This window comes from Metopolophium dirhodum, chromosome 4 (genome assembly GCF_019925205.1).
Source record: "Metopolophium dirhodum isolate CAU chromosome 4, ASM1992520v1, whole genome shotgun sequence".
Taxonomy (NCBI): domain Eukaryota; kingdom Metazoa; phylum Arthropoda; class Insecta; order Hemiptera; family Aphididae; genus Metopolophium; species Metopolophium dirhodum.
Window position 1 is genome coordinate 18563808 of NC_083563.1, and position 15237 is coordinate 18579044.

Genomic DNA, 15237 nt, shown 5'->3' on the forward strand with positions numbered 1-15237 from the left:
ATGAATTTCAAACGCTCATAAAAATTTAATTTGACTTTCTTGTACCTAGACATTTTTTTTTTTTGATATAGGTAGGTAAACTTATGGATAATCTTGTATTACATTTTCGAATCTTAGATTTAAAAAGAAAAATTTTGTATTTTCGATTAAAATATGAACTACTTATGATGAACCTTGTAATAAATTTATAACAAAAAAAATAACAAAAAAAAATTGTAAATCATCAAATTACTATAAGCGCATAACATATCTAGAATTATAGTCGTAAGAACTTACAACTTACTACTTACTAACAGATTTCTTCAAAAATAATAATTTAATTTTCATAGTATAATAATTATTATATTTTAATTTTAATTTTAAAAACAATAAATAATTGTAATACTGCCCAATTTATTGAAATATTTAATAATTATGTACATACAATAATAAAAACAAATTTATTTTCATAAGTTTTAGTAATTCAAATTTTCTTTTGCTCATAAGTTTTAAAAATGAGGTGGCTTGTCAATCACTAATGTACACCCATAACATGGTTCTCCATATGGCAACGCTGTTAGCATAGTCCAGGTATTGGTTTTGGGGTTGTATACTTCTACAGACTTCAAATTACAAGTTCTGTCACTTCCACCGATGACATACAGTAATCCACCTAATGCAACTACTCCTATATAGACAATTTAATTTAAATTCAATACATTTTTAAACAGAACAAATTGTTTCACAAAATAATGAATAATTATTTTACGATTAGTTACCTGTATATTTTCGACACAAATGCAAGTCAGCAATACTAGTCCAAATTCCTCTACTAGAACTGTATGTTTCAACACTCTTCAGAGTTTTTGATCCATTATATCCACCCACAGCATATAGTACATCATCTAATACTCATACACCAACACTACATCGACGTACTTGCATTTTTGCGACTGAAGTCCATGCATCGGTAGCTGGATGATAACACTCAACCGAGTTTAAAACCTGATCTAATGAATTATCATAACCTCCAATCTGCAAAATTGAATTAAAATGAATACTTGCGAAATAAAAACCCCTGGCGTCACGATAAAAAATTTCCAGAATGCAATATTATTGCATAGCATTTTTCAATGACAATGATTGAATACATATTTATGAAACGTTGAATAAATACATAATTCAAATACAAATTGCAGAATAACATTTCCTGGCTCTAGGAAAACAATACTATCCACCAGACACCATTTATCAATGAAAAAGATAGAATAAATACATATCATTATTTTTAATTACAAATATATTATACTTATATTTAATTAATATATCAAAATTTAAATAAAATACAGAATAAGTTTATCAATAATTAAAAACAAAAATCAATGTTGATCAAGTACCAAGAAATTAAGCTACAATTAATGTTGAAAAAAAACATTGAAAACAACTTAATTACCTAACTTTTATAATTTTCAAACATTAAAATATTAACATTAATTATAATTTCCTTTTCATTAGGTACAATAAAATGTGTAAATCTATATAAAAAATATAATTTAGCTTTGTTACTGGCTACTGCTATATAGGGAACAAATAAAAAAAACTGCTTTTGACACAAATATTGAATCATTGAATTGAATATATTATTTAATATATATTATAGGAATTATATTTAGTTAGTTTACAATTTTAATTAATCAAAATATTGTATTTCAGGGAATATTCTTTGGGGGAATTTTTATTCCGATTACCCTTAATACAAATGAACATAATTATTACAAATTAAAAATAAAATATTAGTTACCGTATATAAAAGATTATTCAGTACTTCAACCCCTAATGAATATCGTCTAGTCGACATACTAGATATCATATGCCATTCTTGAGTATTACCCTTTAAAACTTCTGCGCTATTCAAACTATTAGTACCAAATCTGCCAGATCCACCAACCTTGAATTTATTATATAATGTATAGGTTCCTACTTTATAACAAAAATATCTGTAAATATAAATTAGATTACAACATAGCTTACAGCATATAAATCATTCTGTATGACTCCAACTCCTGCTTCCTTACGTTTCACTAATAAATTAACCGATGGTGTCCAAGAAGGTGATTTTGAAGATAAGTCAAGTACTTCTACTGATTGGTAAGATCCTAATGAATAATTACCAATATATCAGCTTTAAATTAAATTTAGGGAGCCTCATTACAAAAAAAATTGAGAAGCACTGTACTAGATTATACTGTAGAATATCTAAATACATATAACTAGCTGTCCCGATAAAAGATCATGTTTGTAATGTTGCATTTCAATTTAAGAACTTCATATACATTTTTCACTGTTTATTTTTCAAACATAATTTGTAGTTATTGAAGAAATATTTATTTTTGACAAAGGTTAGTTGCTCAATACACAATCAAATATTAACCAAATATATCACAACGCATAATGTCAAAACAAGAATGATATTCTGATATTCACTTGCAAAAGAAAAAATTAGGAAGTTGCTAAAACAAGAAAACACCAAAAAACTAAACAATTTTTCAAAATTAGTTTGAAGTTTATAAGATAACTATTATTGAATAATATTATAATATAAATGATATAGCTAATCATATAATAAAATATGTAAAATATTTTAAACATGTTCTTAGAGTTTTTTATGAGCACTAGAAAATAATACTTCACTCTACCAGACTACTATAAAAATTAGGAGCAGAATCATAGGTCATAAACATTTAAAGATTTTAAGAAAGCTAAAGGATGCAGATATCGAAAGAAGTACTCTATCTAATATCTACTTTTATCAAAAAAAAAAATGTCTACACGAAAGTCAAATTAAATTTTTATGAGCGTTTGAAATTCATATTTATACAACATTTTCTATAAAAAAACAATACAATTTTATTTGTTGGTTAAAAAAGCTTGAAAATTTAATAAAAGACTCCTAGGTTATTGTTTCAAAGGCAGATGAAAAAAATTAAAAATGTATCAAGGTTTAAATTTTATTATTATTTTAAAGTTAAAATTTATAAAATGTCCAACTTTTATAGCTAAGGATTGAAAATTTAAGACAAGGCTCCACGTAAATAGGTTATAAATAAATTACTTTATTCACAATAATATCATCAAATATAATTGATAATATCATAGGCTGGCTGACCGTTTTCGCTCAGAATCGTTTTTCTTATACAATGATATTATATCATTGAATTCAAATTTAACACCATCCATTACAGTGACCTACTTATAACCTACTGTACAGCAGAGTGATACCACTTATTACCTTTTTAATAGTTGAGTTATACAAGTGAGATTGGCATCACTATTTTTACCATTTCAATGAAAACACAAACAAAAATATCAGTAATTATTTTATAATTATATGTATTAAAGTAATACACCAAAAAAAAAATATGTTGTCCCCAAATTGTACATAATAAGTAGGTTGGATTTTCAGCCATATGCATGAATAATGATAATAATAATAATTGGGACAAATATCGGTGAGTCCTAAGTATTTTTCTGAAATTATTAATCTGTCATTCATTAGGTGAAGGTTTACATGTAATATTTTATATATTTCTTGTATATTATCTACATTAAATATTAAAAAAATAATAAAAATTGTAAATTCTCTAGAATTTTATATGACATTTAAAGAAAAACTATAGCAAAATACATAAATTACAAATTGATAAGCTCAGTCTACATTGGTCATGACTAGTGGCATAATAATGTATTGGGATTTTACCTTTCTCATAATATTATTAATCGTTTTTCTTTAGTTCTTATTCCACTCTTTCCTCTTATAGCTTTATCTATTTTCTGTGCTTTTGCCTTTTTTTCAGCAGCTTTCTTTAGTTCCTGAAAAATTAAGTTGAAAAATGTTAATGAGAAAATTACGACAATTTTAAATATTTAAATGTAGTTTTTTTTTATTTGCTCTTGATGATTCAGATTCTGAGTGGAGCAAGGAATCTAATGGTTTTACAATGGTTTATTTTTTTTTTTTTATATCCTTTATACAAAATTTTTACCAGAAGGAGTGCTTCGATTTCAACATATAGTATCTTATCTTTTAGCAAATTGGATCAACATGGTACTTTAGAGAGGTCATTTTTCGATATAGTATAATGCCACGGGAAAACCACCGACCAATTACAAAAAACCACTAAAAATGGGATTTTAATTTCTAACGTTTTGTTCATCACCATAGAAACGAATAAAAATAAAAATAACGATTTTAGTTATTTTGTTGTAATTTATAATATTAATTTAACATACAAGCTATAATGAAATATAATAATATATAATATCGAGACTAACAAACCATCTCCGCTTAGAATCGTTTGTCGTAAACAATGATATGATATCCTTGAATTCAAATTTAATACAATCCATTATGCAGTGACCCACTTGTAACCTACTGTACAGCAGCAACATCCACGTATCTGCTTTTCTTTTTGTTTATTTTAAGGAAATTTTACTTTGATATCTGTTTCTTTTTGTTTAGCTGGTTCAGGCAGTTCTATCTTAAGAAATAATAAATACATTGTCTCTATAGTGATTTTTCTGTATTTGGTTTTTCATTATTAAAATCCATTACTTTTTCAGTTTAAGGTTTCTGCTTTAACAAATGTCTAAAAAAAAATAGTATAAAAAAAAATCAGCTAACAGATCAGGTAATAATATTATCATTATCATGTATATTATACATGTGTTATTTTTCAGCCCTATATGTGTAAGATTTTTGACATTCTATGTTGATTAGCCATTCTCTGAGAACTCTAAATATTAATCATAATTTTATTAATTGATATTAAATGAAAAAAATATGATGATATAACGTTTAAAAAAGTAACGACAGAAATATAACTAATATATCAATATTTTGTGATATTGTTTAATAAATTATTATCAATTCATCATTAATAATACGTTTTGCGATGAAACAACAGTTTAGTGCAATTAAAACAGTCAATAAAATTTGAGGAGAAAGAGAATAGTAAAAACTAGGGTGCGCAGATGTAAAAATGACTACAATTTTTTTTAAATTTAAATAAAAAAAATTAGTTTAATATCAGAACTAATATGGAACCATAGATAGACTAGAGAGATATTTTTAATATCTTTAACCACCCACGTCTAATGTTGACGAGAACACATTGTTAGAAAACACATCAGAGGAATGCAAACATATAATCTATCATAATAATGATCATAAGGAAAAAACATGCATCAAATACATATAATTTTAATGATTATTTAATCACACATGGGTTAGTTGAATGTTTAAAAAGAGTTAAAAAAAAATATAATAAATAAATAATATTAATAAGCATCAGTTCAGTTCCAGATACTATCTAGCATGGTAAGGTATCAAAAATCATTAAATATTTGTTAAGAATGAAATATTAAAAGGAAACATTATTTCTAAATAGTTTTATAATTTAGAAACTGTACTATAATACCGTAATGGTACTTTATTGAAATACTATTAACGGGAGTCATAAAAACTAGTAAAATAAATGTATACAATATTATCAGTAGGAACAGTCTTAAAGATACTTAGGATAATTAGGATAGTAATTAATATTACTCGGGACAGATATTAAATTAGAATCTAATTTTATGGGAAGGGTATTAAATAGAATAATATTACACAGGACATTAGTTTTTAGTAACATAAAATTCCTATTTATATCACTAAAATATATGGTGCTGTATAATAATATTGTCCCGATAAATACCAATACCGTCAAGAAGATGTTGTACACGAATGTGTTGTTTCCATCTAACACATGTACGATAAAGCTAACTTTTGTTCACTGGTTTGAATAGTGTGCTGTTGAATGCACAGTTTCAAATTGAATATTATATTTCTGTTAAATAAATTCCTAATTTATACAACTCTGTAATATTTATTAAATTCATTGCATAAAATGATTTAATTGAGTTTGTCCAATAATATATTAAAGGAGTGTCAAAAATATAATATTAAGAATCATTAGTTCAGATACTATCTATCTAGCAGGGTCATGCATCAAAAATCATGGCAAATAATTGTTTTCATTTCTGAGTTAGTTTGATATTATGTTTAAAAAATGTACTAACAATATTTTTAATAATAATAATATTCATAATGATCAGATTAGTTACTTTCTAGCGTCACAAGGATTAAGTTGTAGGTGCATCAGCTGCTTTGATAGTTTTCATAGGCCTATAATTAATTGTTGGCATATGTACCGTAGAACCTATTAATTTCTCTAATCCTTGTGTGTTAAAATTTGTTGAAGGAGTATAGCCAATTTGATTGATGATAAATACTGATTTGACAAATATTTGTTTTTGAGTCCGTACCAATTTTGATGTCTCATTTTTTTAGAACTGCGTTCATCATTTTAATAAATAACTCTTCTTTATCCTAGTTAACAGTGATAATTTAATTAGTTTCACATAGTCTTTGTCATATCAAAAATAATATTAAACGCCTCTTCTTCTTGAAATAGTTATTTAATTATAAATTGTAATATATAATCCTATTATTGTATATTAAAATTAGTTAATTATATTAATTAGTTTTTTCCACTTACCAGGTTTTACAATTAAGTGAGTTAACTTAATATTTCTTTTGAGTATAATATGACTAACTCGTTGTTCTACTAATTGCCTTGTAACAAAACAATACATCATAACCTAAAATATAAAAATTATTTTTGTCATAATTATTATATATAAAAACAAATTATTTGCTCATTTACTTGATTTCTATGATTAGCACTTGAAAAAGCTTGCAAGTACATCATTTTGAGGAATCCAAGAATCATGAATAATTACTGTATCAGGAGTTGCCAAATCAATATCCAAAACACCTGTTCTTTAAAAAGAATATATAATGATATTATATTACATACTTCTGATTAGGATTAATGTAAAGATACTTGAAATATTTATATTATAATATATTAACTATACAAGATTTTCAATTAATCAAAACATTGAAATATTTTATTTTATACAACTGCTATAAAAATATTAAATTTTTATTTTTTACTAGGTAAAACTATAATATATTTTTGGATATTATTCTGCCAGTGTTAAATGACTATTATAATGTTGAATCATGAACAAATAAAATATTAATAATATTGTTACATCATAAATATTTATATAATTTATAAGGAAATCAACAGTTTAATATTTAGCCAAATATTGTAAATATTCATATAGGTCAGTGGCGTGTCTTTGGGGGGAAAGGGCATATCATCCCCAGAGACCAAATTGTGTACACAATACGACATGTATATAATAAGAATATAATATGTGTATACTGATTTTGACTATTAAAATCTTTATATCCCCTCCCCCTCCCCCTTGTCATGATAAAATCCAAGATACGCAACTGACATCGGTGAAGAACAAAACCAATGTTAATGTTTAAGTCTGTGTAAATATTTAGATATGCGATTTACTTAAAATGTTACGATATTTAATAGAATCAATTAGTCATATAATCTTTTTCTATTCTAATATTAAAACGAAAAAAACATGCAGGTGCATTAAATTCTGTTTTTTACTTATAATTATAGTCATAACTGTGCTAATAATTATTAAATAATATACCATGTAAGTCCCATTGTTTCCTTCGGCATTTTTTCAAAATTATTCATTGTCCTAACCTTTTTCCATTACACTTTTTAGGTTTTATTTTGACACTTTTAGTTCCAAAAACAAAATTTTTAATTTATCCAATAACTATCAATGATGATTTGTGATGCTATTGATTTTCGTTTTGAAGATAATGTAAATTCTATTTTTTATTTAAATTTATGCAAAAATGTAATAGTTATTTTTTATTTTATTAATTTCGACCTCAATTTATATATTCTCTTAAGGGGATTCCATCCGGTGATTTTCTGTCTTTGTCTAAACACACGCGCAACATTGTATTTTAGACGTGTTTTTTGTCAAACATACCAATTGATCTAATTTTAAATTTGAATTCATCGTCAAGTCTACTTGAAATCGACTTTCCCACATTTTTGATATTATCCCCTTGATGACAAATTCAAATCGGTTTTTATAATTCTTATTCTTAAGCGTCATTAGATCAATTGTTATGTTTGGCAAAGAATCTGTCTAAAATCCTATGTTGCGCGTGTGTTAGAAAAAAACAGACAGTCGCGGTTTGGAATCCTCTTAAGATTTACTATTTTATAAATAAAACTGAACAAATATTGTCTGAATTGGACAGTTGTGGGAATTTGTGGTCTTTTCACCCTAAAAACTCAAATAAATTGTTGTACCTCAAATTGTCTTCATGCCCGCTACTGGTCCAAAAAAAACTTACTGTTAGGCAAGGACGCACATATACGCTAATTTTATTTTAAAAAAAACAATTAGTTGTACTACCTATAATATTATGTTTATACGGGCAAAATGAAAAAATTTATAGTTATATTCTTTTATACATAAAACTATTGAAAAAAAATTAATTTTTAATATACCTAATATAAATAAATTCTTGGAACTTCTAAAGTTTCCATAGTGTACTTAAAATTTAAATCGACAACTTGTACACGTACACGCTGAACGTATACTATCAGATTTATACATTTTAAAGGCTTATCTGGGAATTTCACAAGGTTTATGTTACTTACTTTTATCGTCAACATCATAATAATATCTTCAATAAACGTTATATGTAGTCGAAACTCGACAATAATTAAATATGTTTGGTCGTAAACTCGTTTTGAAATAATTTAAAAATATGATTTATGCAAGCCAATTTCATATTTTGATTATTGACCACTGTGCACAGTCATTATCAATTGATAATTGATAATTGATACCGAAACGGCGAAACCACAGAATAATTCTGTGCCGAAACCACAGATTATATGAAAATATTATCATATAATCTGTGCCGAAACCACGGACGATAACTGATAAGGACGCTAGCGCCCTCTAATATCAAGCTGCAGTACTCCACCCCTCTTGATTCGCGAAAATTATTATAATTATAATATTATGGTCGGTTCTATAATTTTTAAAGGTTTGCTCAATCCGAAGCGGTAGCGGTAGCGGCAGCGGTATTTATCGCTTTTGAAATACCGCTGATCTAACCTAACCGGAGCGAAATATTTTGCCAAAAATTATTAATCGACATTGTGACACCCATGCGCGTACATGTATTTTGTTATTACGTATTATATTTTTTTTACTAATATTAATATTTAAAAGTACAAAACAACATATTTCTATATTTTTTTAAAATTGTTATCATACCATGGATATTTATTATGAAAACTCAAGTTCAGATGAAGAAGATGTATTACTGTTAGCAGCTGTAATGGATGATGAAGAACAAAAAAGGTACCATAGGATTATAATTAGGCTTAGGGACTTATAGGCTATAGCTCTCAAAAAATTATAATATATTATAATTAGAGTTAGGATGTTGAATATTATGTTGATGTGATAATAATATATTAATATTCATATTGCATTGTTGCACTGTACAATTAAAATATGTAACTTTATTAGTCATTTTTATTATAAAAAATTAAATTGTAAACAAGAGAATCGTTCATACATTCAAACACCACGACGTTAGGTTCAACTGCGAGGTGCAAACTTCAAGGTGCACGATTACGATGACTAGATATCTGTTTGATAAATATATTAATAATATGAGTTGGGAATTTACAACTGATTATCGCAGCGGTAAGCGAAAAATATAGTGTCTGCAGCTAAAAATAAAAATATCGCGCTCAATATTGCGGTAACATTTTCGCCGCGGTATTAATTTCGCGCTAGTGAGTGCCACTCGTATTAAAACGTATGGACATTAAATTTCGCTGCCGCTTCGGTTTGAGCGAACCTTAATACGACTTGTTGCGGAGTGGACTGTAAGTTTCCTTTGCTGGTTACTTCGGATATTCAGGTTGATTAGACTATTATTTTAATTAATAATTTATACGAAATCGAGAAAATAGAATATTAAATACTTTTATTTTATTTTCACTATAATGCGGAGCCGACATGTCACGTTTGCTCTTTTTCGACGACGACTAAATTATTATGTACAATACAAATTGATCGAGGGCAAACCCGTCGGCCGCACTAGCCGATAACAATATTATCATTCCGATTATTACCTACTCGATAACAGTTCAACCGATACGCGACATGCCGCCCGCCTTGAAATATGTTTCAACCAACAGTAATTATAAAACATGAGTACAAGACTAATATAATGACATAATAATGTAACATAATGAATAATAATAGGTATCAATAAAAAAAATCTATTGTTGTTACATATTAATAATAGATAATAAGAATAAAACTCATACAAACAATTCATATCAAAAAAAAAATTATTATTATTATTATTATTATTACAAGAATTAATTTATTTTTGCCTTTGATTTTAACCATCCTTTCCTTCGAATGGTAGTGGGCACAGCTTATGCACTGCCCGGGTTAACTCACCATCCACCGTTTTGACTACCGCTGTACGAATGATGTTGTCATTTCCCCGTGTCACCTCTCTCACTCGTCCGATTTTCCACCGTAAGGGTGGCAGATTTTCTTCACTAATTAGCACTACACTGCCGATATCCACTTTGGGTCCCTTTTCACTAGCCCATTTTGACCTCCCTTGCAATTGATGCAAATACTCTCGGCTCCAACGTTTCCACAAAATCTGTGAAAATTGTTGAACGCGACGCCTACGGTCTAACCGGTTTACCTGCGTATTTGTTTCATCCCGCTCTGGTATAGACATTAGGGAGTCTCCGATTAGGAAATGAGCTGGAGTGATATATAATAAATCAAAGGGATCAGAGGACAAAGCCGTTAAAGGCCGAGAATTTAAACACGCTTCTACCCTAGCGAGTATAGTACATAACTCTTCGTAAGTTAAATATGATTCGCATAGTACACTTAGTAATAATGATTTCATCGACTTAACCGCTGCCTCCCATAATCCACCAAAATGAGGTGACCTGGAGGGAATAAATTTCCATTGTACTCCTATTGTAGCCAGACCAGATTGAACAACCTCTTGATGCTTTTGATCTCAGAAAAGTTGATACACTTCTTTTAAATACCTGTTTGCTCCTACGAAGTTAGTAGCATTGTCGGAATAAATCATAGCACATTTTCCCCTGCGATCAAAAAATCGGTTCAACGCATTTAAAAATGACTTTGTGCTCAAATCTATAACGACCTCAATATGCACCGCCTTAGTAGCAAAACATACAAGTATAAAAATATATCCTTTTGTTGTGGGTGCATTTCGCCTTAAACTTTGTTTTACCATTATAGGCCCCGCGAAATCGACACCACAGATTTGAAAGGCACGAGATTGGGTTTCTATACGCTCTCTAGGTAAATTACCCATGATTGGCTGTACCACGGTAGGCTTCATTCGAAAACATTTCACACAACGGTACACGGTCTTTCGAGCTATATTCCGGGCATTAAGTGGCCAATATTGCAGCCGGATCGACGCTAACTACATTGCTTGCGGACCCCCGTGTAATAACTGCTCATGCTCCCGTTGAAACAACAAATTAGTATACTCGGAATCCTTTGGTAATACTATGGGGTGCTTTTGAAAAATACCTAATGATAACGCTTTTTTTAGCCGCCCGCCCACACGGATTAATCCATCTGCGTCGAGAAACGGCCTCAATCGAATAACTTGCTTTTCGACGATACCTGACCATTTGCCGAATTTAATTCCATTAACTCCTTTTCAAAATGGTCCTTTTGTACTTTAATTAAAAGTCGCAAATTTGCATTATGCAAATCAGTTGTTGTTAAGACTCCGCACTCTGATATTTTTGGTTCTTTTATTTTATTATAAAAACGCACGCAATAGGCGGTAATTCGTATTATTTTATCCAACGACGAATACTTGTCAAATATAGAAAATTTATCCGTGGAAATACCGGAAAATTGTATAACGTTTTGTTTTTCAGGAATATTTTTACCATTAAATTGATGGTTTAAAACCTCATTTTTTGCCGGCCACTCCTCTTTATTTAAACACAACCACTTCGGGCCATACGCCCATACCACCATAATTCCATAGCCGCAATTTGTGACGCATCACACCCGCGCGATATTAGGTCAGCTGGATTTTCGTGTGTACTAACGTGTGACCACTCACTAGTGCAGAATAAATCTTGAATCTCTCCAACCCTGTGGGCAACAAATGTTTTCCACCTGGTGGACGGTGACGAGATCCAAGCAAGAGTAATAGTAGAATCCGACCAAAAATATTTTCTCTCTATGTCTAGTCGTAATTTTGGAATCACACGATGCTGCATACGCGCCAATAGTAACGCAGCACATAGTTCTAGTCTCGGTAATGATATCGTTGTTAACGGTGCGACCTTAGATTTGGCGCATATAAGTCTCACTGTGTGTGTACCTACTTCATCCGTACCGCGTAAATACAAACATGCGCCATACGCTTTTGTCGATGCATCCGCAAATTCATGAATTAGGATATTTATAATTTTATGTTTACTTATAATCATACGCGGAATTACTAGTTTATTTAGTCGCGGTAAACATTTTTTGTATTGTAGTCATTCGTCTGATACGTCTTTCGGTAATGTTCGTCCCAGTTTACACGTAACTACCATACATTTTGCATAAATAATTTAGCTACTATTACCACTGGACCTACTAAACCGAGGGGGTCGAATATTGTAGCTATTTCGAACAATATTTTTCGTTTGTTAATAATTTTCGTATTTTCAACGTATTCGCTTACTTTATACCTTAATACGTCGTCGCTCGGTTCCCAGAATAGGCCTAGTATTTTTGCTATCGCACAATCGAAAACACGCACGTCGTTACCCGCACCTTTTTCATCGACCGACATAATATGTGTTACTATTTATAATACTAGGGTCATTGGACGACCACGACCGTAGCTCGAAACAGTCGAAACCCGCTTGCCCTAATATTGACAGTACTTCATGTTTTAATCTTATAGCTTCTTCTTTTGTTGACGCGCCACTCAAATAGTCATCCATATAAAAATCCCTTTTTATGGATTCACGTGCACGTAGGTAATCGTTTCCTGTATCAGCTAATTTTTCTAAACAAGCTGTTGCTATGAAAGCTGCCGGTACCGTACCGTAAGTTAATGTGGTAAGACGATAAACTAGGTCCATTTCAATGGCCCCCCCACTTTCGAAATTTGAACTTCTGACCACGCCAAACGTTTGTGCATCGTTTGTGCAGAAATGTGCACCAAGTCCAATCGTTTGTGCACAAAAACTGAAAGCTCTATCCCTAAAACAAAATGGGGGGGCCATTGAAACGGTAGCCCCCCCCCACATTGAATATTTGGATTTTTGAATGTGCCAAACGTTTGTGCATAGTTTGTGCAGAAATGTGCACCCGGTCCCGACGTTTGTGCACAAAAACTCCCAGCGCTATCCAAAAAACAAAGTGAGGGGTATTAACACGAGGGTCTCCCTTTTTTGAAATTTTAAATATTTGTCATATTAATAAATGTTGTTTACGTACCTAATAGGTTTAATAGAATTTTACTATTGCCATGTAAACGTATGACAAATAAAATCTTCAAATATTTTTAATTTATCAAGAAAGCATTATCTTGTTCTAATGTTTTTGATTTCAAAATTGTATGAATAAATACAGTTTTTTCTTTATGCATTTCTTTACTTTATATTTTATATTATATTTTTCTGATGAAAATGTGTTTATGGACAGGTACCTCAACTCGGCGTTGCTGTATGTCCGGTCCAATAATGTAAGTTATAAGTAATTGTGTATATTTTAATACAATAAAAGCATAGTAAAAAAATAATTAATAGACTATATTAATATAGTTCCTACTTATAAATATAAATATAAATATATTATAATAGTATAAATAAATTATATTATAATAATATAATATAAAAATATTATAATAATATATTATTTATGTTTGAATTCATTAGAACAATGGCGTATCAGACGTCGCTCCCAAACCGGTCGACATCCATCTGCATAACTGTGAGTTGAAAACGTCTATATTTAAAAATTGTTATAGTACCTATAATATTTATCTAATTAATTTTCTTTAGCATTCCGCAAGAATGAGCGGTATAGTTTGAAAACTTACCAAAGTTATCTGGTGGATACGTTGGTGAGCAGCCGTCGCACATAGGTCTGATGTACCTATGGAAAGTTATTATTGGATCGGTCATAATATTACGTTGAGAAGTTATCTGTCCATAAACTTATTTTCAGATTTGTAGGCCAATTCCGTTGCCATTTTTTAATCATTCTTTGTTTTTATTAAGGTTGAGGTGTAACAGCATTTTAGGGGCTATTGTAATTCCCACTTCCAGGACTTTATCATACATACAGCCGACAGCCCGATGACCTACATTTTTGTGTATTCTGGTCTACCCTATGATGGCCGCGAAGTAACGATCACGTCACCGTTTATCAGATTGCCCAGTTTGAAAGAGTCTCCAACAATTTCATCGGATAGGTACGCCATAAACCGTGGCATAGCGCTGGGCCAGCATCATTTTGTCCGGATCAATATCTACAAAAATGACGTCCCAATTATTAGAAGCTAATAATATAGGTACTTAATATTTATTGTAATATAATATAATATTAAACTCATTATACCCAGTTATTACGATTAAGTAGAAATAATATTTTTCAAATAATATTACAGTGTCTTTGTCGAACAGTCAGCTGTACGAAGTTTCCGCTGTGCCACAAAACGGGTCGACGCCGGTCGCTGAACATGGGAAGTCCTCAAGTCCACCCAGCATCGTATTGATGAATCAACAATACATCTTACATCTAACATCTTACATCTTACATCTATCATTGCAATCTTATAATTATTCACCTGAATGCATGTAATCCTGAATGTACAGTTAATTTATTACTACCCATCTACAAAGTCAACACTGTATTAATAAAAGTATTTATTGTTAAAATAAAATTGAGTTCTATATTATTTGTAGGTACTTAAAAATTATTTGGGTATAAAGGTAACATATTTTAATCATACAAAATTAAATAAACTAAAAGACAAAAATAATAAGTAAATACATCGTGTTAAAAATAGTTTTTAATTAATATAGGTAGGACAGGTACCTATTATGTAGGTAGGTACTTATCCAAAACTCGTTTATCAGGAATTAAATAAAAAGGGAGGTCAATTAAAAAAAGGTGGGTAAGTTG

General features: G+C 29.7%; 1 pseudogene; it reads right to left on the reverse strand.

The window, feature by feature from the left end:
- Window positions 1-64: 64 nt before the first annotated feature.
- On the reverse strand, window positions 65-4305 carry LOC132942392 (kelch-like protein 2; annotated as a pseudogene).
- Between the last annotated feature and the right edge of the window lie 10932 nt (window positions 4306-15237).